The sequence below is a fragment of the Dipodomys merriami genome, unplaced genomic scaffold (assembly GCF_024711535.1).
Source record: "Dipodomys merriami isolate MVZ:Mamm:240054 unplaced genomic scaffold, mDipMer1.0.p SCAF_6, whole genome shotgun sequence".
NCBI classification, from domain to species: Eukaryota; Metazoa; Chordata; class Mammalia; order Rodentia; family Heteromyidae; genus Dipodomys; species Dipodomys merriami.
In genome coordinates this window covers 3,422,755-3,448,278 of record NW_027206179.1, presented here as the reverse complement: position 1 = coordinate 3,448,278, position 25,524 = coordinate 3,422,755, and positions in this window count along the sequence as shown.

The following is a 25,524-nucleotide window of genomic DNA, read 5'->3' as shown; positions in this document are numbered from 1 at the left end:
ATCTTGCTACCTAAGTCCTTTGCCATGTAGAAGCTCTGCAACTTCATGCAATCCCATTTGTCCAACCTTTCTTTGATTTGTTGTGTTTCCGGGTCTCTATTGAGAAAAGTTCGGCCTGAGCCAAGGAGACCTAGGATTTCTCCTATTCCATACTGTAATGTTTTCAGAGTGTCTGCTTTGACTTCGAGGTCTTTGATCCATTTGGAGTTGATTCTGGGGTGCAGGGTGATATATAAGGATCTAGCTTTAGTTTTCTACAAGTAGTTAACCAATTTTGCCAGCACCATTTACTGAAGAGGCTGTCTTTCTTCAATTCTATTGTTTTAGCTCTCTTATCGAAGATTAGATGGCTATACGTCTGTAGGTTCATTTCTGGGTTTTCAATTCTATTCCATTGGTCCTGAGGTCTGTTCTTATGCCAATACCAAGCTGTTTTGATTACTATGGCTTTATAATAGAGTTTGAAATTTGGTATTGATATTCCTCCAGCAGTGTTCTTTCCGTTGAGGAGCATTTTTGCTGTTCTGGATCTTTTATTGTTCCATATGAATTTTTGGATTGCCTCTTCTATTTCCTTGAAGAATGAGGTTGGAATTTTGATAGGTATCACGTTGAATTTGTAGATAGCCTTGGGAGGTATTGCCATTTTCACGATGTTAATCTTTCCAATCCAGGAGCATGGGAGGTTTTGCCATTTTCTAAGTTCTGTTTTGATTTCCTTTTTCAAGATTTTAAAGTTCTCATCATAGAGGTCCTTCACTTCTTTAGTTAAGTTAATTCCTAGGTATTTTATTTTTTGTGTGGTTATTACAAATGGAGTTGCTTTCCTAATTTCAGCCACACTTTTCTCATTGTTGGCATACAGAAAAGCCATTGATTTTGGGGGGTTAATTTTATACCCAGCTACTTTGCCAAAGTTTTGAATCAGCTTGAATAATTTGGGAGAGGAATCTATGGGATTCTTTAAATACAAGATCATGTCATCTGCAAAGAGGGAGAGTTTTATTTTTTCTTTCCCTGTTCGGATCCCCTTTATGTCTGCATCTTGTCTTATTGCTGTAGCTAGGCATTCTAATACTAGATTAAAGAGAACTGGAGAGAGTGGACATCCTTGTCTTGTTCCTGAGTTAAGAGGAAATGGCTTTAGTTTTTCACCATTAAGTATCCAAATGATTATTTCTTTCCTTTTGCTTAATATCAGCTGTTTCCTCTTTCTCCTTCATTCCCTCCCTCCCATCACTAGTCTTGAGTTGCTTAGTTCACTTTCATCAATGACCAGTGCAGCTAATGGGGCCCTTTGCTTATTTTTCACCCATTTTCCTATACTTCTTTGCCCTCCTCCTAGCATCCTTCAGATGTGCATGTGTTTACACTATATATGGTGTCTAGAATAGAGAGTCATCTAGAAAGTATATGACAATTTAAGAAGAGGTTCTTTGTGTCTTGGGTCTTATTTACTTTGTCATATCTCATTGTAATACAGTAACACATTTTTGATGTGTAATTTAGTCCAATCAAGTGCAGAATGAATAACACTGGAACTTGAAAAAATAAACAGAAAATAAAGCAGTGAAAGAAAGTGCACACTATCTTTTGTTAGCATGGACAAAGAGATACCCCCAAAATCTAATGTATCTGTTGTTATCTTTTCTCTACTTCTTCCATTTCTATTTGGGATTCGTTAGAGATTTGGTCCAATTAAGATGCAGAAATTGACTAATTGTGAGCTCTGGGCATTGATTTTTCCCAAGGTCATATGGAAGTCAATGTTGAACCCATCCTTTCCCTCCTTCATTTGAATGTCTCCAGGACAGCTGTGAGTAGCATGATTTTATCCTTAGGGACAGAGGCTGGCACTAGCTAGCTCCTGATCTCTCAATCCTGAGGATGGAGGCTGAGCTTTCTTTGGGCACTAAGCTTGAAAAGGTCTTTGGTTCTTGACCCCTTGGTTGTGTCTAAAGACAGAAGCAGCTCTATCCAGTAAGTGCTGATGTGTTTGATGCATGAAGAGTCTTGGAAATATACCCTCTCAATCATAAATACCAACATCATTGTTTTGGGTAGCGAGATTGTAGAACAGCACAATAAAAATTATTTAACCACTTGTGTGAATGCCACAGTTCACCAAGATTTATGCATTCTTAGTTGTTTTTGGTAACCAATGGAATTGGTAGCCATTTTTATTTTTTCTACCTACAGAATACTAACTCTGTTTCCTGTTGAGGTCTTCCCCAAACTACAATACTTGTATCATTCTAAACTCCTTCTGAGTGCTGCAAAGGGACTATCACAATGATATTAAAGGTATGGACCTCAGTTATCAAAACAGCATTAATGATATTATTTGGAGATTCCTATTTTGCCTAGCTATGACCTGTGTTGCTCTTTTTATTCCACGTTCTTAATCTTTCTCTACTTCACAGGGAATTTACATCATTGCCACTAAAGAAATGAATATAAGCTTGTTTTCTTGTGTGGGTTTTTGGTGCTGGTTCTGATCATTGAAGTCAGGATCTGGATGTTGTTTCTGAATATTGGTTTTGTGTAAACTAGAGCTCTACCACTTGAACCACAGATATACTTTTGGCTTTTGTTGATTCATTTAATATAAAAGACACAGGTATTTTTCTGCTCCAGGCTGGCTTTGAGCCCAGTCCTCACATCTCAACACTCTAAGGAGCTAAGTTTCCAGGCCTGAGCCACTGGTGCTCAGCTAAGTGTGAGAGATTTTAATGTCACTTGTAAGTGTTTAGACATAAACGGATACAGCAGTGTTTGCATTGGGCTTGCTGCTTATGGACAAAAGACAGGAGATCAGAATAATTCTGGTAAGTTGTCCTCTTTGACAAGGTAAACATCCATTTTATTTCACTGAGAGTCCAGTAACAGGTCTCTTGTACCTTAGCCTCTTTCCTTAAAAATTACTTAATGCTTACTTCCTTTACATTAGAGTATAATGAATGCATAAGGGCAATTACCTATTTATTATTAGCAAAAAATGGTAAGGTGACACTTAATAAAGGGCAAAAAGTTATTGGATCTGAAGTTTCCTTGTTCCTATTTCTCTAGTAGGCAACTGACAAGAGTCTTCATAATGCTTGATGTAGACATTTGACATGGTAGTCTAACACTCATTTCGCTTGTTTAGTTAGGCCATTTTGGTTCTCATTACAGATTTATGGTAGTAAAATTCATCAATACAAGTGTATATACTTTTTCAGCAATGGCAGTCAATACATAAGCAGGTGGCTACCGAACAATGAGCAATCTCTTCTTTGAGTCATTGTAACAGGAAATAATCCTTTTTGCTTCCAGAAATTTCTGTCTTTTTGTAGATGCTTTTCTGTTTTCCAGCAATGGCCCAGCAGAATTACAGACAGTACAGTGTGTGTCTCTGTCATGCATGCATGGGTGTTGTCACTCCACTGATCCACAGCTAAAGCATTGAATGACATCAAGATCTCTGGACTCAGAGATATGATCTTGGTTGTCCCTTGGACTCCTAATGACTATACACTGCAGTGGTGGCCTGCCAATATTCCCACTTCAAGCTCCTCAACACTTCTGATTTCTTAAGGGCCTCTTCTGAATCATTCTTGTTCTCATAGAATTGCAAAAAAACATTGAGAGATATGGAGTCTGAGCCTATCTAATGTTTTTGTCCTCTCTTTGGGGAGCTTTTTCTTTTATTATTAATGATTCTATTAGTTTAGCCATTAATATTGGGGAGTCCCTGTAATACATTTATACATTTATAGAATCCTGTGGGAAACTGGAGCATATTAACATTAAAATTCTTAAGGAGGGAAGAGAGAAAATGAGATATTGTCTGAAGAAATGCACTCAGTGATATAGAAAAATAGAAAATATGTGAATATAAATACACAGCTAGGTCAGAGAATGGACGCAAATTACCATAATGAAAGCATGGAAAAGTTCAACAACATAAAAATCTAGTACCTTATGAATATAGTGATATGCACTCGCATTTCTTCAATAAAAAATAGATTTATAGACTCCTGTGGTAAACTAGAGCATGTTAAAGTCCTCCTCTAAAATTCTTATGGAAGGAAGAGAGTGAATGAGATATTGTCTGAAGAAATGCACTCAGTAATATTGCAAAATAGAAAATATGTGAACAGAAATACACAGCTAGGTCAGAGAATGGACTCAAGGTACCATAATGAAAGCATGGAAAAGTTCAACAACATGAAAATCATATACTGGTAGCCTTAGCAATACAGAGATATGCAAGCAGCAATATAGTATAGGTAGGAAGAATAATTGAGACAGGAAAGAGAAAGGAAGAAGCACTGTAGATAATGTACTCATGAGGAAGAATCATAGCATTGAGGGCAGATTACACTAGAGGAAGCATAAAATATCCAAGTTAAAATGAAAATTTAGGAGATCATGTTGGGAATTTGATATGACTCTAATAAAACCAGAGGAATGAATAAGAGTAATTTCTTTGTTCAAAGAATTCCTCAAATTAAACTAAGATGTGACTGTCAAATTGGTACCGATTGCTCTCAGAACCTATAAACATTCTAGGCAACACTTTATGTTCATCTTAATGTTTGTTTCTTCCAGGACGTTATCTCTCCTTGAACCTGGACAGAAAATTTCTCTCAGGCCTTACCAAGATTATGTAGCACTTGGGGGCAAAGATGCAGCCAAGGAGCCCTGCACTGGAGGCCAAAATGGAGAAGACCTCCACAGCCAACATGACCTTCCCCTTGGTACTATGGTAGACAGGCAGAAAGGTGAGCCACACACTACAGAACACCAGCATGCTAAGGTAAGGAACTTGGCCTCATTGAAGGTGTCAGGCAGGTTCCTGGACAGAAAAGACACTGTGAAGCTGGCCAGGGCTAGGAAGCCCAGGTATCCCAGGACTAGTAGTCTGTGATCAGTATTTCTTTTTCCTCTTATCCACTTCCACTTATGCAGCTCATTTTGCCTAATTAGCCAGTTTTACTCTATTGCTTTCAATACCAAATCGAATAATTGTCAGTACAATATAATTGCAGGTGAATTATCTTACTTTCTTATATCTTCTCCCTTCTTTCCTTTCCTTCCTCCCTTCCTCTCTCTCTTCCTTCTTCCCTTCCTTCCTTTCTCCCTTCTTCCCTACATCCCTTCCATCCTTCATTTATTCCTTCCTCCTCCCCCCTCCCTCCCCCTACTTTTCTTTCTCCTTTCTTCATTCCTTTCCTCCATCTCTTTCTCTTTGTGTCTTTCTTCCTTCCTTTCTCCCTTCCTTTCTTTCTTCATTCCTTCCTTCCTTCCTTCCTTCCTTCTTTCATTCATCATTCTTTCTTCCTTCCTTTCTTTCTTTCTTTCTTTCTTTCTTTCTTTCTTTCTTTCTTTCTTTCTTTCTTTCTTTCTTTCTTCTTTCATTCTTTCTTTCTTTCTTTCTTTTTTCCTTTCTGTCTTTCTCAACTCCAGTGTTTGAAATCTGTGCCTAGGCATTTTTCTCATGGGCCCCCACACTCAGGCCATTCTACTATAGTCCAGAAAAACAAGGAAAATTTAAAACAAACTCTGCAGACACAGCAAAGTAATCCCGGGCACCTGATGTCTTTTAAGTAAGCCAGTTCCTTGTACATGCCTTTAAGTGAGCACAGGAGTCAAGATGACCTTTGAGCTTTACTGTCAGCTCCCAATGGCTCCCAACATCTCCCCCATCTTTGTTTACAGAAGCAAAACCACCTGTCTTAGGTTGGGTGGATTGCCTTGTCTGCCTTACCCGGGAACTTCTTCAGAGCAAAGCTGAAGGTCCTGTCTTAGGTTGGTCAGACTGACAGCCCATCTTACCCGTCTCTGGCTGCGATTCCTCTGGGGAGAAATTCATACACTTGGAGCGTGATCTTATGTAACTGGCTGGCTAAACTCATAAGAGTTGTGCAGTGTACGTATAATGCAAGGAAGGCATAGAAAAACCATCAGCAAAAGCATTACCAGGCCAAGCAATGTCATTAACAGTCCTTTAACATTAGTCAAGGATGAGATAGCAGTCTTTGCCACTTCAGAGTCCAGAGGTGGGGCTTGTTCTAATCTGGCTATTTGCCTGTGGGGTTGAAAAAGATCTAAAGACAAGTTATTTGATGATCTCGGTATTTCCAGCATTGATAATTGCCCAGGTCACCCGATGAGGTTGATGATTCTACAGGGCCATTGCCAGGACTGTGAGGGTCAGGACAGAGAACAGCTGGAATATCCCTATCTGCAATTGTTCGAGAATGGCAGTCAATTTTGCCTAGAAACCCCTCCAAGGAGAGAGCAAGATGAGCATTGGCTCCAGTGAGTCACTCAATGTCTGCCATCAGAAAAGGAAAAACAATGGAGTGAGGGTTGAGGGCTTGGGTCCTTCCCTTGATGATAGCACCTGCAAGTTGGTCTGCCTGAGAGTACACCTGAGGTGTGCCCCCCAGGGGAACACTCTAATGCCCCCACTTTGAGTTAAAAGTGCAGAAATCAGTGTAACACCTGCAAACAACCAAAGGGAAATGGGCTCAAAAATAGAATACCTCTGCAGGGAAACTTCATCCAGGGCTTTTTGGAACTGCAAAAATATTGGCCAATGGTTGTCTGTAATTGTAATAACTTCTTGGGGCATCCTGTCTTTTGGTAGGGCAAATAAGGGCACAAGACTATCTTTAGGGACAGGAACCCATGGCAACATCCAACTCATTTTCCCTAAAAGACTCTGAAGTTGTGTTAAGGTTAGAGAGGCTAAAATATCCATCAAAGGCTTAAGAGGGCTAGCCTGAGTCAAGGTAAGGTGGAATCCGAGCACCTTAAAAGGAGGTACCTTTTGAATTTTATTGAGGGCTATGGTAAAACCCCCCATTTTAATATGGCAAGAGCCTGGGCCAGAAGACCCTCCAGGCATCCCGGGTCTTGGTGCCCCAGAATTATATCATCCATGTAGGCATAGGAAAGGGAGGTATCTGAACCCAGCACAGGCCCTAAAAGTGCCAAATATTGTTGTCAAAAGGCCAGACTATTGGCCATTCCCTGTGGCAGCACTGTCCATTCAAACCTCCCTTCAGGCTTGGAAAAATTAAGAGAAGGGATGGAGAAAGCAAACATCTCCCAGTCATCTTGATGCAGGGAGATAGAAAAAAAAAACATTCTTTAATATTAATCACAACCAAGGTATATTCTGAAGGTATAGCAGGAGTCCAGGGCATGCCTCTTAGGGCCATTCCTACTAGCTCCATCCTTTCATTTACCTTACTTAGATCTTGGAGCACACGCAAAGCCCCAGAGGCTTTTTGAATAACAAATACGGGTGTGTTCCAAGGACTCATAGAAGGGCATATGTGCCCAAGGTTTATCTGTTCCTCCACCAAAAGGTGGAAGGCTACAAGTTTAGGTTTGGTCAATGGCCACTGCTCCTCCCAAATAGGGCTTCCTGGTTTCCATCTAATGGGAGATACTTGTGGGCCAGTGGCCTTTAGGATTGGGGTTGCACCTGAGCGGGTCCCCTATGTTCTTCTCTGTAATTATGAAAGTTAAAAAAAATCCTTTTTCTTAACTTTCTCTAGATCCTGTTTAAGCCTTTGTGCTTCTTCTCCATCCAGGATATCATCATAGGATGCTCAATGGTCCGTAGTGACCATGGCATCCATTGGCAGTGAGATTTTTTTTGCCACTGCCTTGTGGAGCTCTTTAAAATCCTTAACTTCCCATGGATAACATTCCAAGGGCCTGTAAGCTCCTGGTGCCAGATTGACAGGATATGCTTGGGGAAGCGATTCTGTGGCTCAGGGTCTGGGCTCCTGATGGCCCTTCATTTACAGGGTAGGCCTTCACACAGGTTACCTCCTCAGCCCTCGGTCCCTCTGTGGAAGGTCGGTAGGAGTCTGGATATCGCAGGTCCCTCTGTAGGGTCGCATAGGGCAATGTACCTCACCCCCCCCAATCGGGGGGATAAAGTGGAGGCCTAGGGCCATCAGGGGTACCCGAGTCAGAGGGTGTAACCTTCACCCTCGTTTTGACTTCCACTGTGCATGTTTCAGTGTGTTCTCGGTCAAATTTGACCCATTCCTTTTCCTTCTCACTTCCCAAGTCCTCCTTTACTCCCTCTAGGCCTAATGTTGCCTCCTTCTCTTCCTTCTGTGTGATACCATTACCCATACTAAGGGCTTCACTTACCCTGAGAGACCGCTTAGCTTCAGCCCATATATTTTCCTTTCAGACCCCACATTGGGCGCCAGATGTCAGATCTTCATCTGTCCCACGAAAATTGGACAGGGTCCAAGGAAAGATAAATGCGCTGCTTGCCCATTCCCCAGCCTCCCTTATTCTTGGAGACAATCAGATGCAACGTGAGAGTCAAGTCAAGCAGGAACTCGTTTATTACTACACAGCAAGCATTTTTTAAAGCAAAAGACCAAGTGGCATGGGAGGGGAGGAAAAGGAACCAGCCAATCACTGTAAAGGTCATACTCTATCATGCACCTAAGCTTCCATGAGCTCTTTATACACTGAATGTAAACAAATTGGTCTATACCCACTCCACTCCCTCCCAGTGCCATTTTTGCTGCCTGTGTGCCCTACATACCTGTTCCAGTTTTCTTGTGGTTTATTAGCAATAAAATTCTCACAGACTTTCCTGCCTGGGCTGGCTTTGAAAGCTGATCCTCAGTTCTCAGCATCCTGAGTAGCAAGAATTACTATGATTCAATGGCGCCTGGCTATGACATTTTTAAAAATATAAAGTAATTACCCTTATACAAATTGGTTATAAATTGATATTTCACATTTGATTTTTAAAGTAGGGAGAACAGGAGAATCACTTGTAGACTGACATTTGCACTAAGACTCCAAACTTCACAAACTTGAGGGATCTCAGACCATTTCTTTTGCTATTTACAAAATGCATCAAATTGCATCAATTTACATATCACTCTTCTAACTTTCATCAGGTAATATTGGAAGGAAAACAACTTTTAGGTAGAAACAGTCATACATCAGCCTTTTAGTGTGTAAATAATAGAGCAATAGCCAGGAGCAGGTGGCTCATGCCTGTAATCCTAGCTACTCAGGAGGTTGATTCCTGAGGATCAAAGTTCAAAGTCAGCCTGGGCAAGAAACTCTGGGAGAATCTTACTTCCAATAAACCACTAGGAAAACTGGAAGTGGCGCTGTGGTTTAAGTGGTAGAATGCTTGCCTTGAGCTGAAGAGCTGAGGGACAGTGCCTAGGCCAAGGGTTCAAGCTCTCCGATGAACAAAAAAAAAAAGGAAGAAGAAAATAAATTAGGTTTAACATTGAAGAAAATATCTAATCAATGCCAGAAAAATTTTAACATAGGTGCTATATTTGTTTTGTCCCTTAAAGGAAACTACAATGGGAAAAATATGTATGTAGAGCAAACTGCACAGAATCTATCAGAACCATATCTATAAGAAAGTAGAAAATCTGAACACACACTCCACGACTGTTTTACCAAAGGAATCCTGGGCTGAAAAACAAGGCCTATATGAGTTTGGATGGGTTAGTATTGGCAAGAAGTGGCTAAATAAGAGAAGAAAAATAAGAAAACCATAAAACTCAAGCTAATAATCTTACCTTTAGATATTCTCATAGCCAGTTAGAGAATTTCTACCTCTTATCCCTTTGGCTGGTGGAAGCTACCAGTAGGTTGCCAGATCCTCCTGGGAACGTACACAGAGACTTCCGGATATCAGTATCCTAGTCTGGTTGGTCCGTGAGCCAGTTCACCACCTGTTAGAGCAGGAGTGTGGCCTCTGCCTCAGGGAGCTTCCTGATTCACCCCTACCAGGCCAACCAACCTAAGGCGCAGGCCCCACCTCGTGCACGAAGCCATCCCCAGACATGACAAGCAGTGTGTCTGAGGTGCCCAGCTCCTGTGCATGGTTTGGCACCTCTGGGGGAAGATGGGGCTCAGGGTTCTGCTCTGGAACGGGAAGGATACTCCCAGCATGCCCTGGGGTATGCGGCAGTGAGCATCATCAGGAAGGAGACCTGGGCCTTGAGCATGAGGGGCTGCATTTGGTTCTGGAATATTGCATGGCTTTGCCCGTGTCTCCACGTGGGTTCAGTAGCACCAACACGGGGCAGATCCTGAGCAGCAGGCCCAGGGGCCACGTGTGGCATCCATAGCCTATTCCTGCTATTCCGGCTCCTCTCTGGGTTGGGGTGTCTCACCTGCCACTAGTGGGCCTCTCTTTTCTTCTGCTCACATATGTTGGGTTGGTTTTCATTTAATGATTGTGTGACTTTAATATATTGAATGTTTCTCACACAATCTCTCTCTTCCTCTCTCCCTCTCGCCTTCTCTCTCTCTCTCTTTTCCCCTTTTTGAAGTCCTGGTATCTGCTGAGCCTTTGCCATCATTGAATCTACCCACAGTGGCATCCACAGAGTAGTGTGAGAAAAGACATCTCTTGTTTTTTTTAAAAGAAAAAAAACTAAATATAGGATTATCATTTTTCAGAGTTGGGTGGTGGGAAGAAAAGGGAATTAAAAAATCAATTTATGTTTTCAATATGGAAAAAATGTGTGTGTGTGTGTGTGTGTGTGTGTGTGTGTGTGTGTGTGTGTGTGCATGCGCACATGTGTGTACCAGCCCTGGGAGTCAGGGCCCCAAGCTCCCTTTCTTGGCTTTGTAATTCACAAGTGACATTTTACCATTTGAGAAATACCTCCAGTCCCATATTTTACTTGTAAGTTAGAGATGGAGGCTCACAGACTTTTCTGTCCAGGCTAGTTTTGACTTGTGATCCTCAGGTCCCAGCCCTCTAAGGGAGCCACTGGTGTCTGACTTGAAGAAAATTATGTGTATAATATGGAAATTAACAATGAAATTAATAATACATTTACACAAGAATATGAAAATTTAAAACATATTTCTCAAGTTTTTAGTTAGTATTTTAAAACAGTAACACTTTGTTGAGATTAAGTAATTACATAAATTTCACAGTATTATGGCATGATTCTTAGCTAAAGTCACTAACACCTTTTAACCTTCACAATTCATCTTGTCATTGTCTTGATCTACATAGCTTATGAATTTTATAGACTTTAACAGTAAAAGTGTTTCTCCTAATTGGGTGATATGTACATTTCTTTCCTTTTGCTTAGTATCAGCTGTTTCCTATTTCTCTCTCATTCCCTCCCCTCCCATCACCACTCAAGTTACTTACTTTGCTTTCATCAATGACCAGTGCCGCTGATGGGCCCCTCTGCATATTTTTTCACCTGTTTACCTATATAGTTCGTTGCTGTCCCCCTAGCTTCTTTCAGATGTGCATGCCTATGCACCAGATATGGATCCAGAATATAGAGTCATCTAGAAAGTATATGACAAATTAAGAAGAGGTTCTTTGTGACTTGGGTCTTCTTTACTTTGACATATCTTATTTTAAAACAGTAACACTTTTATGATGTGTAATCCAGTCCAATCAAGTGGAGAATGAAAGCCACTGGATCTTTTAAAAATAAGCAGAAAATAAAGCAGTGGAATAAAGTACACACTATCTTTTGCCATCATAGCCAAAGAGATCCCCCCAAAATCAAGTGTGGCTGTTGTTATCTTTTCTTCTTCCACTTCTATTTGGGAGTCATTATAGATTTGGTCGAATTAAGATGCACAAGTTGACTAATTTTGAGCTCTGGGCATTGATTTCCCCAAGGTTATATGGAAGTCGATGATTAGCCCATCCTTTCCCATCTTCAATTGAGCACCTCCTGGACAAGTGTGGGTTCCATGCTTGTATCCTCAGGAACCCAGGTTGGCACTGGCCAACTCCTGGTCTGTCACTCCTGAGGATGGAGACTGTGATTTCTTTGGGCAACAGGCTTGAAAAGATCCTTGATTCTTTACCCCCTGGTTGTGTCTAATGGCAGAAACAGCTCTACCTAATAAGTACTAATGTATTTGATATGTGAACAGTGTTGGAAATACCATGTCTTAATCATAAATACCAACAAAATGGTTTGGGGTAGCCAGTTGGTAGGACAACACAATAAAAATTATTTCACCAATAGTGTGAATGCCACAGTTCACCAAATTTTATACGTTCTTAGTTGGGTGTGGATACCAGAATGGGAAACAATTTTTTCTTTCTACCTATACAGTATTGGCTCTAATGCCTGTTAATGTCTTTCCAAAACTACAAGGCAGGGGCTGGGAAGGTGGCTCAGTGGTAGAGTGTTTGCCTTGCATGCATGAGGCCCTGGGTTCGATTCCTCAGTACCACATAAACAAAAAGAAAAAAGCCAGAAGTGGCACTGTGGCTCAAGTGGTAGAACACTTGCCTTGAACTGAAGAGATGATGGACAGTGCCCAGGCCAAGAGTTCAGGCCCCATGACCGGACCCCCCACAAAAAAAAACAAAACAAAAATACTATATTGCATGTATCTTTCTAAACTCTTTCTGTGTACTGCAAAGGAACTATCACAATGATATTAAAGGTCTGGACCTCAGTTATCAACACAGCATCAATGATATTATTAGGAGATTCCTATTTTTGCCCAGCTATGACCTCTGTGTTCCATTTTCCCTTTTTTATTTCATATGCTTCATCTTTCTGTACTTCATAGTGAATTTACATCATTGTCACCTAAAGAAATCTGAATAAAATTGAGTTCTTGTTTTTTGAGTTTTTAGTGCTGGTTCTGATACTTGAAGTTAGGCTCTGGGTGTTGTTCCTGAGCATTGTTTTTGTGTAAAGCTAGTGCTCTACCATTTGAACCACAGGTATGCTTCTGGCTTTTGTTGGTTTATTGGATATAAAAGACTCATGAACTTTCCTGTCACAGGCTGGCTCAGAACTCTAATCCTCACATACCAGCTCTCTGAGGAACTAAGTTTACAGGCCTGAAGCAGTGGTGCTCAGCTAAGTGTGAGCGATAACAATGTAACTTATAAATATTTAGACACAAACGTTACAGGTGTGTTTGCATTGGGCTCGCTGCTTATGGACAAAAAACATGAGATCAGGATAATTCTGGTAGGTTGTCCCCTTTGACAAGGTAAACATTCATTTTATTTCGCTGAGAGCCCAGGCACAGATCCCTTGTACCTTAGCCTCCTTCCTTAGAAATGACTAAATTATTACTTCCTTTACTATTGGAGTGATGAACGTATAATATAAGGGCAACTACCAATTTATTATTAGCATAAAATGGTAAGTTGACACTTAATAAAAGGCAAAAATTAATGGATTTGATGTTTCCTTGTTCCTATTTCTCTAGTGAGCAACTAGTCAGAGTCTTCATAAATTTTGATGTAGACATTTGACAAGGTAGTCTAACACTAATTGGTTTTGTTTAATTAGGATGATTTGTTCTCATTAAAGCTTTATTGTAATAATCCCCCTGTGTTGTATACATACTTTTGCAACAATAGCAGTCATTACATAAGCACATATACAGAACAGTGAACACTCTCTTTTCTAAGTCATTGTAACTGGGAATAATCTGTTTGGCTTCCAGATATTTTTGCCTATATGCAGATGCTTTTCTGCCCCCTAACAATGTCCCAGCAGAATTACAGACAGCACTGTGTGTGTCTCTGTCACGCATGTGTGGATGATATCAGTCCAAAGCTACAGCATTGAATGACGTCAAGATCTCTGGACTCAGAGACATGAGCTTGCTTGTCCTTTGGACTCCTCCTGGCTGTACAATGCAGTGGTGGCCTGACAATATTCCCACTTCAAGCTCCTCAACACTTCTGATATCTTAAGGGACTCTTCTGAATCATTTTTGTTCTCATAGAATCATAAAGAGCATTGAGGAATATGGAATCTGAGCCTATCTAATGTTTTTGTCCTCTCTTTGGGGAGCTTTTTCTCTCCTTACAAATGATTCTGTTTCTCCATCCATTAATATTGGGGATTCATAGGGACTGGGATGCCAAGGTTCTTCTTGGCCAGTTGTACATTCTGTATCTTTGGCCTTCAATAAGAAATAATGACCAATAAGCAAACTATTGCTGCAGCTGCTCATTTGGACAGCTCTATTTATGTTGGTGCCCTTGCATTTCTTCCCTAAAAGTTATATTTATAGATTCCTGTGGGAAACTGTAGCAGATTAACATCCTGTTCTAAAATTCTTAAGGAAGGAAGAGAGTGAATGAGGGATTTTCTTAAAAATTACGCTTAGTAATGTAGTAAAATAGAAAATATGTGAATAAAAATACACAGTTAGGTCAGAGAATGGACTCAAGGTACCATAATGAAAGCATGGAAATGTTAAAAAACATAACATTCATACACTAGTAGCCTTAGCAATATAGTGATATACAATCAACAATACACCATAGGTAGGAAGAATAATTGAGACAGGAAAGAGAAAGGAAGAAGCCAGCAGATAATGTACTCATAAGGAAGAATGATAGCATGAAGGGCAGATTACACTGGAGGAAGCATAAAATATCCAAGTTAGAATGCAAATTTAGTAGGTCTTGTTGGGAATTTGCTATGACTCTAACATAACCAGAAGAATGAATAAGAGTAACTACTTTGTTCAAAGAATTCCTCAAATTCAACTAAGATCTGACTGTCAAATTGGTACAGATTGCTCTCAGTGCCTCTAAATATTCTAGGCAACACTTATGTTAATCTTAATATTTGTTTCTTCCAGAACATGATCTCTCCATGAACCTGGTCAGAGAATTTCTCTCAGGCCTCATCAGGATGATGTAGCACTTGGGGGCAAAGATGCAGTCCAGGAGGCCTCCACCGGAAGCCAAGATGGAGAGATCTCTATTGCCACCATTATCTTCCCCTTGGTGCTGTGGTAGACAGGCAGGAAGGTGACCCACACACTGCAGAACACCAGCATGCTGAAGGTCAGGAACATGGCTTCATTGAAGGTGTCAGACCAGGAAAGCCACAGTGAAGCTTTTCTATCCCCTAGCAATGTCCTTCCTTCCTTCCCTCCTTCCTTCTTCCCTTCCTTCCTTCCTTCCTCCCTTCCTTCCTTTCCTCCTGCCTGCCTTCCCTCCTGCCTGCCTTCTTTCTTTCTTTCTTTCATCTTTCTTTCTCTTTCTCTCTCTCCTTCGATATCTTTCCTCATTCTCGTTCCTTCCTTCCCTGTCTTTTTCTCTTGCATTCTCTCCTTTCTTTCTTTTTTCTTCTTCCTTCCTTTCCTTCTTTCTTTCTTCTCTCTTTCTTTCCCTCTTTCTCTCTCCATCCTTATTTCTCTCTTTTTCTCTACTCCTTTTCTTCATTTCTTTCTTTCTTTCTACTCTCTTCCTCATTCTTTCCTGCTTTTTCTCTATTTCTCTCCTTCCAACTTTCTTTCCTTTTACTCTTTATTTCTTCATTTTCTTTCCTTCCTTCTCTCTCTCTTTCTCTCCATTATTTCTTTCTTTCTTCCTTTCTTTCTTTTCTCCTTCCTTCCCTTCTTTCTTCTCTCTTTCCTTACCTCTTTTTCTCTCCTTCCTTATTTCTCTTCCTTTCTTTCTCTCCTCCCTTTTTCTTTTTTCTTTTCTTTCCTTTCTTTCTTCTTCTTTCCTTCCTTCCTTGCTTCTTTTGCTTTCTTCTCTCTCTCTCTCTTTCTTTCTTTCTTTCTTTTGTTCTTTTTTTCCTTTTTTTTCTTTCTTTCTTTTCTCCATTTCTCAACTCCAGATTTTGAACTCTTGTCTTAGGTATTTTTCTCGAACATTTATGCTTAAGACTAGAACTCTAGAAGTTGAGCAACAGCTCTGCTTTCAGTCTTTTTGGTGCTTAATTGTAGACAAGAATCTCATGGATTTAATCCCCAGGACTGCATCGAATCTTAATCCTCAGATTTCAGCCTCCTGAGTAAGCTAGGATCATAGGTGTGAGCTACAATAATCTACCATTATATGTCTGAATTCTGTAGAGCTCATGTCACTGCAGCTGTTTGTTACTCATCCAAGAAATAACAGAGAGAAGAGAATCAGCCCACTCATGTCAGTTTTAATGGGAGTGTCTATACCACACTGTAGCCTACTCCTCACACCACACCCAAGCTTCCTGACCACTTGTTCCCTGTCAAGACAATGCACCTCAATGAATAATAGAAGGTCTGGGGAGGATGAGATAGAGAAGGGAGAAGAGAAATGAAATGGAGTTGGTAATATTGTTCTGAGTAAATGATATTTTAGTAGTTGGTAGTCAAACTAGTGCCAGTGTCAGGTATGGAGTGGTCCTAGCAAAGTGCCAGGTATTACTGATAAAGGCTAAGTCAAAAATAAAATGTAATTTAAAAGGAACAGTGCTGGACACTCAGAAAGGAAAGGCTGTGTTAGACCCACAAATACATTATGATCTGTACATTGTTTCCAAGATTAAGGCTTGGCCCTTGATATTGAGTTTAAATCTAAGATAATGTGACCAAAAAAAGGGGAGCAAAGGTATTCTCAAGATAAATCCTATAATGCCCCAGAAAATGTAATCAGATATGTAATGGAGGGGCAGTGGGTTGAGTTATTCCAAGGAGAAGTATGATTAACAGTAGCCTCAGAACTCATTATGAAGGCCCAGGTGTGTTCCTGCCACGCTACTATAGATCTCTCCATGGGCTTGTATGGACTGAAGGTAAGGAAGGGGAGATAAGGAACTTCTCTGTGAGTTACAGACTCACCTGCCCCATTAGAAATCTCATTCTCTGGGCAAAGTGTGCAGTCAAAGCAACAGATAGCGTTTGTCTCCTGAGGGACCTTCCTGAATCCAGGACCACATCTCTCAGTACAGTCAGAATGAGAAGTCTGAGGAAATTCAGATCACTGTTAGTGATTACGAATCCTTTTTATCCATCATCCTAGATACTCCAGTGCTTGAAATCAAAAGGTCGCTAGGCAGCAGCATCTCCATATACATACCAGCCAAGATCTTCTTACAGTTTCACCTAAGATGACTGTAAGACCATGTAGGGCTGGGCACTGGTGGCTCATGCCTGTAATCCTAGCTACTCAGGAGGCTGAGATCTGAGGATCATGGTTTAAAGCCAACCAGGGCAGGAGAGACCGTGAGACTCCTATCTCCAATAAAAATCACCAGAAAACTGGAAGTGGCACTGTAGCTCAAGTGGTGAGTGCTCGCCTTGTGCTGAAGAGCTGAGGGACAGTGCCCAGGCCCAGAGTTCAAGCCCCACGACCGAAGGAAAAAAAAAAAGACCATGTAGGATCTTGAACGCCAGCCCTTCATGCTCTCATGAAGTGATGGGAGCTTTTAAGAGGTAGAGCTTAATTGTAAGAAATTACAAAATAAGAAACAAATTTTGTCTCACATTCTTGAATACAGTTCACGATGTGTCTACTCTCTTAGTCATCTGTGAATATATGGAGAGCAGTAGCTGAAAATCACACAGTGAAAATTCATATCCATTGTTTTAGGCACTGCTAATTATGTTGAAGGGGCTGCTGTATCAAGGGCCATTCGCATTTCTTTCTGGCTTCCAAGTTGCCATTAGGTGGTGTCCACTGGCAGATGTAACTTCCCTTACGTCCTGTCTAATCACAGACTCAGAAACAACAGTCTACCTGACCATGGGCTGAAAACCCCAGTCAGGAACCAAGTAAACTTTCTGCCTTCTCATCTGATACCCTCATGTGTTTTGTCACAGGTTTGGAAAGCTGATTCACATGTGTCATTTCTCTTTTCTGATATTCAATATGCAAGCATGTAATAACATATTGGTAATTACATGTTCTCCTATTCTGTCCATGAGTCAGTAAGAAAGTTCCAGAAACAGGACTTTGTAAAATGCACACCACTGAGCCATAGTTTAGGTGAACAGCTTAAAAATAAAAGCTCATTGCTTATTTACACAGAGGTCATGACATTATGGTTGGAAGACCAACTCTGGGGGAGAAATAAGGATGTGGTGACAGTGTCAACAACCATTTTATTAATAACATGACTTAGGGAATTGTAATCTTTCTCTACAACTACTCAATAATAATAATAATAAAATATTTAAAAAGAAAAGAGTGAAAAAAGTAGAAATGACCCACCTTGATATATTCTATGGACCATTCTATCAGATTATCAAACAAAATCAGTTGTTGACCACGTGGCCTAGATGGAGTAAACTTGCCAACATTCACCCTTTGTCCAAGACCTTCTGAAAATTCCAAAAACTCACAATGTCATACTTTGCCTCCAATTTCTTTTGCCCATTCAAAACCACTTGTTCTCTGGCAGGATTGGTAAATTGGATCTTCTTCAAAAAAGAGATGCAGCTAAAAGACACACATTACACTATGGCCAATTGCTTCCCAGAGTGAATGGAGAAACCCAGAATAATGTACAGGTGGGGATTTAGCCTTCCTTCTGCCACTCAACTTACACACAACACAGGAGTACAATCAAGTGCAGGCCTATGGAGGTCTAAAGTGTTACCAAGGTTCTAAAACTTGGTGACTCAGGATAGAATGCAGAAATTCAATTGTAGAGATTAAAACTCCAGCCACATCCACCTGAACAATGAATTACAATAAGACAGATCTCAACTGCCTTTCTCCAGCCAACCACAGCCACGCATTTCATAGATGTGATCAGAGAGTCAGTGTGAAAATAGATAAACAATAAACTAAAAAACCACTAAAAACTAAACATAAATATCCTATTTATGTTTATAATATTTGTGACCACAGTGAATGATTACCTTAAGCTAAATTTAGTTTATTGTGTGTCCGTATGTGTATGTGTGTGTGACTCTGTGTGTGTGTGTGTGTGTGTGTGTGTGTGTGTGTGTGTGTGTGTGTGTGTGTGTGTACATGCACATACCTGTTCTGGGGTTGAACACAGGGCACTGGGCATTTGCCTTCAGTTTTTTTTGTTTGTTTCTCAAGGCTAACATTCTTCCACTTGAGCCACAGCTCCACTTTTAATTGGAGATAAGCATCTCACAAACATTTTTGCTTGGATCAGCTTTCAACTGAAATCTATAGATCCCAGTCTCCTAAGTAACCTGGACTGAGCCACAGGTCTAAGCTATTTGTGGCCAGAAAATCTTAGGGTTCTAGATACTAATCAACTTTGAGCTGTTATTTTAAACAGTTCCAAGAAGAATTTGGATTTGTATTGTCAAAAAGACGAGGGCTTTTTCCACAGTCTCTACAGTCACTTCATGGAGAGTACAACAGGCTCAGTAACTCTTCTGCTTTCCCCAAAAGAGCCAGACTATCTTGTTACAACTACTATGAAAGCTTATATAAAGTTATATCTGGGGTAGTCACCCAACAGAAAGGTCATTACCTGTGAAGACAGACTTGCCTTTGGTTGCTCATTGTGCCCTGGTGGCTCTTCAGTGTGATGAAGAAGCATCTTGTGGAGGGCATGAGCCACAGCATACATGTCGTTGCAGATGTTGTAACTCTCTTCTGACAAGGACATGTCAAAAATGTGCCCCAGCAACTAGTCCAGTTTGGCGTTGAATGAATATTTCCCCAATTTTTGTACAGTCAGATTCATCAGTATGCAACGAATAAACTGAATCCATAACCTAGCAAGGGAAATGCCTTCTAAGTTCTTGGAAAAGTTAGTTTTGGGGATAAAATTGGGGAACCCAGAAATGTTTCTATGGTAAGAGAAGATGAGAGGTGCATGAAAAGAATCTATCAGGAAGTAGGCTTTACTCATGGTCACATCATCATAAGGTGAGTTCATGACCCAGACTTTCCCTGTAATTAAAGAATGCCCTAATTTGAGAATAAAGCTTAGTAGAAATCACTGTCTCCATAGCTGATAATCACATTAGTTGATGATTCCATAATATGATGATACACTGATGGATTATTTGAGAAATTGGAGACTGCACTGATCTGGACTGTGTTCTCAAAGGCAAAACAGACTCCATTCTTGCTCATTCTGAATGGAACCACACACCATAGTCTTCTTCAATAATGAACAGTCCCACCCAGGTGCAGCGGAGATGAAGCATCAAGGAAGCATCATCTTTAGCCAGGGCTAAAGATGAGTCCTTGGCAGCCTTCTGATAGATGGCATCAAACTGTGTATGACCATAAACAGTTTTAATCTTCAGGAGAGGATCAAAAGACCCAAAGGTGAACTAAAGGGAGAAAAATGAATACAACACCAGGAAGAGGATCACCATCGTCAAAGACTCAGTCCAGGTGTGAAGTAAAAATACAGCTGGCAGTGGGGAGAAGTGACATATTGCTTATCCTATTTGTAAAGTAATCTCCCACTTTCTAAATTGTAGAAATGTATAGGTCAGGCTCAAAGCCTGAGGTCATCCTTTGCTCTCCTATAACTTCTCCTTTTTTTCTCTCCAACATGACAATGTAGATGCCCCACCCAACTTTGTTGTCTTTCCTGTAGATCATTCATTTGGAGAGGTTCAGGATAGCGACTATTTTTTCCTCCTTCTTTATCCTGTCAAGGGCAGATACCATGTGGTCATAGCTTCACATCTCCCCACCCCTCCCAGCCTCACCTGTGGGAGTTTGTAGAGGTCCAGCAGTGTCCCAATTGGGACTCATGTGTTTGTTACTGTGAGTACTGCTAAAGCTTTGCTGTCTCTTCTGCCAGTGTAATTGGGGCTGTTTTTATTCTTCCCAGACAGCCATATTAGTGGATTCTCTAACACATCAGTTTCTACATAATGCACAATATAAATCTCAAAACCCAGAGTCATGTTGGGTATAAGTTGGGGTAGAAGTTGTTGATCACTTCAACAGCAAGCATCAGGGACAGGACCAACTGATATTTCTTTAACTTGATCCTGAGAAAAACAACAGAATTTTGGAGGAGCTATACCTGTATTAGAAATGATTAAGTTCGAATCTCATGACTTTGTTGAATGGAATGTTTATCAACATTCGAGGTGATTTGCCAGAAGAAGTACAAGATGGCAGCCAAGGAAGACTGCACATTCAAGTCCTTCATCACTCCCCAAACAACAGATGATAAATTAAAGGAGTGTGGACCCAAGGACCTCCTCTATTCAAACAAAAGAACAGAGAAGGGTGTGAAGGCAAAGGAGAAATTAAGTCATCTCCATGTTCCTCCCCTCTACCAGCTTTAGCAGATCAGCTCGGACACAAACCCCTCCCACACTGCAAGGAGGGAGATAATTAAAGTTAAATCGATGCAGAATATCCAAGTACAGACCCCAGTGTTGGAGAAATGCCCCATACTCTCTCCTCCTGTGTCTAGACCTTTAGATTGTGCCTGCAGAACTGTGTTAGGACAAAGAAGGAAGACACTGACATTACCTCCCTCCCTCAATTTCATGACCAGCAGCAAGTATTTGGACACAACCTCTTGGGAAGCAGGGCATGGGGCTGGGTCAGAGTTTTCTCTTAGAATCCCATGTCATGCATGCCATGGCTGGAGCAATAAAAACCCATAGGAGCTGTGTGATTCCAGGACAAAAACTCCCATTAAAATCTTTCAGGAGATGTCAGAAGGTCCCTCGGGTAGGACCAAAGGCCATCCACATCAGTTTCCCCCAGGATGTCCTACCTGGCTCAGACCCAGTCTGGGTGGAAAGTGAATCATCTCCACTTTTATCCCCTAACCTCAGGGACCACTTCTTGCAGAAGGACAGTGATCAAGATGGAAACAGACAGAACCCTGTGCAGCTCTAGGTCATGATTGTGTGTTGGCCTACAGCACCACAAGCTGGTGTGTGGGCCTCAGTGGACCCTCGTGACAGTTTGGGCTCACTCACTAGGAGACTGAACCTGGATGCAGGGTGGTGTCCACCAAGATGGCCCAGTGGCTTCCTCTACAAACCCTACTGAGCTGCTGTGACATAGCATGGCTCTCCAACCCACTTCTTTTTATTCCTTTGTGCCAGTTTTGGGACTTGAACTCAGGGCCTGGGCACTGTCCCTAAGGACCTTTCACTCAAGGTTAGCACTCTACCCCTTGGGCCACAGTTCCACTTCTGGATTTTTCTGTTTATGTGCTCCTGGGGAATTGAAACAAGGGCTTTGTGCATGCTAGGCAAACACTCTACCACTGAGCCATATTCCCAAACCTCCATCCCACTTCTTGTTTGCTGGATAGTAAGATGGCAATTTTGTTCCAAAACTTAATGTGTGCTGCTTGATAGCACTGGAAGGTTGCTTCGACACACCATCCAGGAAAACCTCTGGGGGAGTTCTGGAATCACCCCAGTACTTTAGAAAGACATCTGCCATCAGATAATCAGACTTCTATTTCAGCTATCACTGACTGTGGCTGGCTGGGGCAGTCTTTGGCCTTTTGCACACCTCCAACACGTACAGGAGGCAAGCCTTGGTCCTCAACCATCACTGCAATGGACTGAGGATGTCCTACTGAAGCAAGGTTGACCAGGGAAAATGAGACATGGTTAATGCATGCCAGGAATTCAAAAACTCAAGCATAAAGCCTGTCCATCTACTTCCCTTAAGATTAGGTGAAAACAGTTATTTTGGGGTAAAGTGAAACAGGGCAGACTAAGGGAAAAAGAGGTATGGTAAGTTTACAGCAAATACAGAAATATTCATTCATCTACTTCCCTTAATATTAAGAGACCATTAAATTCAACAACAAATCCTCAAAGAAAAATCTGCCCAATAAATAAGTGGGCTAAAGACTTAAAGAGAAATTTCTCTGAAGAGGAAATAAGAATGGCCAATAAACATATGAAGAAATGTTCAACCACTCTAGCCATAAAAGAAATGCTAATTAAAACAACATTGAGATACCATCTCACCCCAGTTAGGATGGCTATAATCAAGAACTCTAATAACAACAGATGCTGGAGGGGATAGGGACAGAAGAGAACCCCACTGCATTGTTGGTGGGAGTGTAAACTTGCTCAACCACTTTGGAAAGAATTATGGAGGGTCCTCAAAAGACTCCTGATTGGGGCTGGGAAGGTGGCTCAGTGGTAGAGCGCTTGCCTTGCATGCCTGAGGCCCTGGGTTCGATTTCTCAGAACCACATAAGCAAAAAGAAAAAAAGCCAGAAGTGGGGCTGTGGCTCAAGTGGTAGAGCACTAGCCTTGAGCTGAAGAGCTGAGGGACAGCACCCAGGCCCAGAGTTCAGGCCCCACTACTGGACCAAAAAAAATAAAAATAAAAGAGACTTCTGATAGAGCTCCCTTATTACCCAGCAATCCCACTTTGGGGCATTTACCAAAGGATCACAAATAAGGCCATAATAAGGCTACAGGCACAACTATGTTTATCAGAGCATTATTTACCATAGTAAGATTTGGAAGCAACCCCAGATGCCCCTCAGTAAGTGAATGGATCAAGAAAATGTGGTGTATATATACAATGGAATTCTGTGTTCCATGAAAGAATGACATTGCACCATTTTTTAGGAAATAGAAAGACTTGGAAAATTATATCAAGTAAGCCAGGCCCAAAGAAACACAGGTCCCATGGTTTCCCTTATTTGCAATAGCTAGTACATGGGTAGGACAAGCAGAAAAGTTCAAAAGCTATGTACATAATACCATATAAGATGAGGTTAAGCAAAATGAACCCCAAGATAAGGACACAAATATCTTTTTGTTTCTTGCTATTGTTTCTAAAGTATTTATAATGTACCATCTGATTATTTTCTTTCATTGTATGGTCCTCCCCCACAGTATAACCCCTGTTTTTACTGTATTTGATTCCAGTGCTCTGCATCTTGTATATACACTTCTCTAATTCAGGGAGGGGAAAGAAAAAACAAAATGCTTAAACAAGGATAGAGATTGACCCATTGTAACAATGAGATGTACAAAACACTATGTTGAAAAAGAGCTTTACACCTTCAGGGGATGGGGGTGTAGAGGTGGAAGGGAAGGGATGTTAGGGGAAAACAAAGGAGGAGGCAACAATGCTGAAGAGGAAATGTACTCACTACCTTGCTCATGTAACTGTAACACCTCTATTCAGCATTTTTACAATGAAAAACATAAAAAACCATAAATTTTTAAAAAGACCTAAATTACCAAAGTCATTTAGGGGGAAATGAAACAAGATATATTGAGGAAAATAACCTGGTGAAAGAAATTCAGAAGCATGATGTATAGAAACACAGCACCACATAGTTGTGCTGGTAGCTTTAGTATGATCTGGTCTGTGACCATTCGGGTAAATGCCCAAAAGTGGGATTGCTGGGTCATAGGGGAGGTCCATGTGGAGACTTTTGAAGAACCTCCATACATCTTTCCAAAGTGGTTGAACAAGTTTACACTCCCACCAACAGTGCAGGAGGGTTCCCTTCTGTCCACATCCCTTCCAGCATTGTATTAGAGTTCTTGATTATAGCCATTCTAACTAGGGTGAGGTGGTATCTCAGTCCTGCTGTGATTTGCATTTCTTTTATGGCTAGGGAGGTTGAGCATTTCTTCATCTATCTATTGGCATTCTTATTTCCTCTTCAGAAAAGTTTCTCTGTAAGCCTTTAGCCCACTTATTTATTGGGCAGTTGTTTCTTTGAGGATTTTTTGTGGGGGGCAGGCTTCAGTGTTGCTGAGTTTATAGTGACTTCCACAATGTCACCACTAGTGGGAGAAAAGGCCTGAGGTGAGGTGGTAAACCACTTCAGTAACAGAGAAAACCAAAGGCAAGTTGGGTGACAAATAATTTTGTTTTGTAGTCACTTTGGGCAGGAATGTCTGTGAGACTCTTATGTGCAATCAACCACACAAAAACTGGTATTAAATCTGTAGGTCAATGGTAGAGTGACAGCCATGAGAGAAAAAAATGTTAAGGGATAGTCCTCAGGACTTGAGTTCAAGCCTGAATACCAGAGCATGTATGAACATGCATGCATGCGCATGCACATGTACACACACACACACACGCACACACACACACACACAGCTTAGAGAATGAATAGAGCAGAACATAACTCTGACATCTCCCATCTCCCATGGGAGTACATTTCTAGTGCTGGGTTTACACATGAGCCCCGTCTGTCTCACTTCCTCACCACGTTCAGTTGGCTTCAATATCCCTCACAAATCTCTCATGGAATAAAGTACTCCTCTTCTGAACAAAGACCATACAAGGTGTTTCCACCCAACTTCTCTGAGAAGATTCATCGGAGACTCTCTAGTTTACAGAGAATTCTGTAGAGCTGAAAGTAGTGAGCTCATCTGAGTCAAATGCATGAATCAAAGTGTGTACAATACATTTGGAAAAAAACTCAAATTCAGTTTAGGAGATTATGAGCATCAGGAACACAGATAAGCCTGGAAAGATATCAGAGAACAAGGAATAGAACCAGAGCTTCTGAGTATGACAGAGGAGACAGGCCAAGATAAGGACAGCAGGGCAGAGGCTCACTTACATTAGTTAAGGGGAAAGAAATAAAATGTGTCATGCATCTCTTATTCCTGATCTGACCAGCAGCTCCTCATTCCCAGAGCTTTGCTGACATGAAATAAACCCAGAAGCAGAAACTGCATGTCTATCCTAAGAAATGTTGCCTTGAAGTATAAGTAAAAGTATAAGGACAAAATTGATTGAAGATTCCCTGGCCTTTGACCTATGGATGGGGACACTGAACTTTAGTGTGTTTTTCTAGTATGAACTCTTGGTCATCTCATTGACCCTGACCC